The sequence below is a fragment of the Lactuca serriola genome, chromosome 5, assembly GCF_051521515.1.
Source record: "Lactuca serriola cultivar US96UC23 chromosome 5, Lser_US96UC23_V15, whole genome shotgun sequence".
Taxonomy (NCBI): Eukaryota; Viridiplantae; Streptophyta; class Magnoliopsida; order Asterales; family Asteraceae; genus Lactuca; species Lactuca serriola.
Genome location: NC_136412.1, coordinates 285,553,549 through 285,557,525, shown reverse-complemented (window position 1 = coordinate 285,557,525; position 3,977 = coordinate 285,553,549). Strand labels below are relative to the sequence as shown.

The window sequence follows — 3,977 nt, the reverse complement described above, 5'->3', positions numbered from 1 at the left end:
ACTGGAGCAAAAACAAAAGAAAAAGAAAAGTTGTCTGAAGACCACGTCGTGGTGACATAACCACGACGTGGCAAATGAAAGAATTGCGACCCAAATGTTGACTTGGAAGACACGAGAAAAACATGAGGACCACGTCGTGGTGGCGATCAACCACGACGTGGTGGTCAGATTTCCTCAATTATAAAATCTCAGACATTAGGTTGAATTAAGAGAGATGCATTCGGTTCTCTGAGGTTAATTGCGATTAACAACCTTTAGAAACCCAAAAGAAAGTCGAAATTCAAGTGGATCTCAAGGATCGAAGAAGATTTAGAAGACATTCATCATTGATCTAGTTGGTGTGCTTATTAAACTTATGTCTAGCTTATTTTACTTAGATCTATTGTGTTTTTCTATTACAATGAGAGGTTGAACACCTTTTACTTATGTTTGGTGAAGATGAATTTGATACTTATGAGTTGATTTCAATTATTGGATAATTATATTTGATTTTACTTGTGTTTGATATATATAAACCCTGACATGTTTTAGTTCTGGTTTATATTGCTTATAAATCAAATTTTGTGTGATAATTGATCATATTAATTGCATGAATCTATCCCCTAATTGTTTATGGCCATTATATACTTAGAGCTAATATTTATCACATATTATTTTAAGTAATTAAAGCTAGTAAATTTATTTGTGTTAGAGGGCATAATTAGTATTAATTTGTGCTTGGTTGCTTGAATTGATCATAGGAGAGTAACTCATATCAACCATAGTCTGATTGTGCTATTATCAATTTGGTGTTTAACTTGTGCATGATCATTGCTTTGTCATTCATAAATTGGTAGGCCTAGATATTTGATCATAATAGCTAGATAATTGGTAATCAATATCATCTATCCATAAGAAATCAACCATAGAAGAAAGTGAAATTAGATCTAGGCAAAGTATTCTTTTAATTCTTGAAGTTACTTTGTTTGGGTTGCTTGCTTACTTGGTAGGTGATATTAAGTTGTTCAGATCTTGAAAAATCAATAACCCCCCACCCCCCCAATCATAGTTTATTTAATAGTTTAATTAGAAGTATTTAAATTAATTGATTGAATTTTGTTCCCTATGATCGACCCCCGACTTACCTGAGATATACTATAATCTGACTAGGTACACTGCCTATAAGTACATAGTTAGTAAGAGGTAGTTAGGTTATAAATTTAAAAATAAATAGGTACTTTTGTGCACATCAAAGTTTTTGGCGTTGTTGCTAGGGAACGACTTATTTGGTTACTAGTTAATTGCTTTTAGTTATTCGAGCCTTTTTGTGAGGTAAAAACCACAAGAAGTTACTTTTTGCAGTTAGTTAATTTCATTTTTCTTTTTGAGATGCAACCACATCGTGGTTATCTTAACCACGTCATGGTCTCACTTCAGTTAAATTTTAGTTTATTGATTTTTATTCCTTTTACGCGTTTTTTTTATTTTTGTTTTGTTTCAGTGATTTATGACATGAGGATCTAAAACTCCCATTGTTCCTCCACTAGAAGATCTAGAATCCGCTTTCCACAAGAGAAAGGACAAGAAGGGCGATTTGAGCAATACTTTCAAATATGATAAATTCAAACTTTTTGAGAAGACTCCAAGTAAGAAGGAAGTAGGATACGAGCCAGAAGTCTCTACTGAAGGAAGTTCAGACGATTCAGAGTTAAAGATCGGAGAAGAAGGGATGGCGAACATTACGAGAATGACGTTGGGCAACCACAAGAAGAGGACGCATGAAGAACATGGACTAGGTCTAGTTCCACATGAGATACTAGCCGAAAGAAGTTTCACGCTCAAGGGACACATTATATCCATGCTCAAGGACATACCTTTTTCCAGGAAAGAGTATGAAGATTCTTTCAAGCATATTGATGAAGTCAAAGACATTGCAAATTACTTCCATGTCCCTAACGTGCCAAGAGAATCGTTTTACTGAGGATGCTTCCGGTGACTTTTACCGATGAAGCAAAAGTGTGGTTGAAGTCTCTTGCACCTAGATCCATCACTACATGGGCTACTCTTCGTGACGCTTTCATTGAGAAATTTAGTCCACCTTCGATGATTTCAAAGCTTAAAAAGAAGATCGCTAACTTTAAATAAGACGTGGGAGAGTTCCTATATGAAGCTTGGGAGAGATACAAGGGCTTGATTAGAATTTGCCCTCAACATGATTTGAATGTTCAACAAGAAGTTTCCATCTTCTATGATGGAGTCAATGTAACTACTAGACAACTTCTTGACTCACAAGGGCCAATGATGGGGAAAGAGTCGACGACTATAAAAGAATTAATTGCAGAGTTTCAAAACACTCGCGTGAGCACCACAATCCACGAGATGATGTTACAAGAGGAAAAGGAGATGGAGGGAACGAGAACTTGGCTGCAATCATAGCTACGCTATATTCTATGGATATGTGAATGAAAAAGTTAGATCAATACATTCATGCCATAAGAGTTCGTTGTGATATTTGTAGTCGTCCACATTTGACCATGGATTGTGATTTGTATGAAAATGGGAACAAGAAGGTGCAAATGTTCTACTAAAGTGGTGAAAAATATGATGAAGATTGGAGGAAGCCCAAGAAGGAATGGTTTCCATATGAAGAGTACAAGAAACAAAAGGATGAGAAGTATAGACAACCAGGAAGAGGTTTCTATCAAAAAGAGCAACCGCCACCATAAAAGAAGATGGATTTTGAGTCGGTACTTCACCGATTTATGGAACCATCTGAAAAAAGACATAATACTAATGATTCCATTGTGTGAAATCATCAAGCTTCCATCAAAAACATAGAGACTCAACTGGGGCAATTGACGACACTTGTCGATGAAAGATTACCACCTAAAAATCAAGACTCAAAGTCATAACCTCATGTCATGGAGATCTACATCGAAGAAGAGGCTCATTCTGAGCCAATAATGACCTATGAAGCAGCTATAATACAACCCAAGTCGTATTTGAAAAAAAGAGAAACCTGAGGCAAAAAGAGCAAAAAGTGAAGTGTTCTCTGATGCTTCACCACATCGTGGTCTTGAGCAGAAGAATTTTTTCTCTTCTTAATTCGTTTCAGCCACCTTTTCCATTCCTATCTCGAGCCATCGAACATTCTCTGGAGCCCAACAAAGGAAATTGATGGAACAAGTGCTCTCACTCTCAATTAACGCCTCATTCCTCAAATTAAAGACGAAACTTCCAAAATTTGCAAAAGATGTGGTGAGTAATAGAAAGGATTTGGAAAAGGCCTCAACAATAGTTCTTAATGAGTTGTGTTCAACCGCGATCATCAAGGGATTACCAATCAATATGGGAGATCCATGCCAACTCTCATTGCCTTGTGAATTTGGCAATTCAACTTCCATTAATGCTTTAGTCGATTCGGGGGCAAGCATTAACCTCATGCCATACTTTTTCTATAAAAAACTTGGATTACCAAGCTCCAAGATACAAGGATAACCATTCGAATGGCAGATCACTCGACTACATATCCTCGAGGAATCATTGAAGACTTACTAGTGAAAGTGGGAAATTTTGTTTTTCCGATCGACTTTGTGGTTCTTGACATGAAGGAGTATTAAGAACTTCCAATTATTTAGGAAGACGATTTTTTAGTACCGCAAGAGCACTAGTTGACATCAACGACTCAAAGCTTACACTTCGTGTGGAAGATGATGTTATTACTTTTGAGATGATTCCTAAGGTGAATCTGAAGAGCCAAGAGATGAAGTGTCAAAGATGGATGTTGTGGAAGAAGATTGCAATGAGCTAGTTGCAATTGAGAAGATGATGGAGGAAGAGCATAAGGTTTGGGAGGATCCTATGTTGAGAATGTCAAATGTTCGAAACCAAGAGCCTCGATTCTTATGACATTTGAGGTGATTGCATTTACTACACCTAGGGTTCAAGAGGAAGAAGAAGTTGATGAAATAGATGAGGACTTGTATGAAGAAGTAGAA

The 3,977-nt window shown here is 36.7% G+C and overlaps 1 non-coding gene across 1 annotated transcript; it reads right to left on the bottom strand.

The window, feature by feature from the left end:
• Window positions 1-2,091: 2,091 nt before the first annotated feature.
• On the bottom strand, window positions 2,092-2,198 carry LOC145055856 (small nucleolar RNA R71). Its single transcript, XR_013685405.1, has one exon. It is a non-coding gene; the product is annotated as a small nucleolar RNA R71 (small nucleolar RNA).
• Between the last annotated feature and the right edge of the window lie 1,779 nt (window positions 2,199-3,977).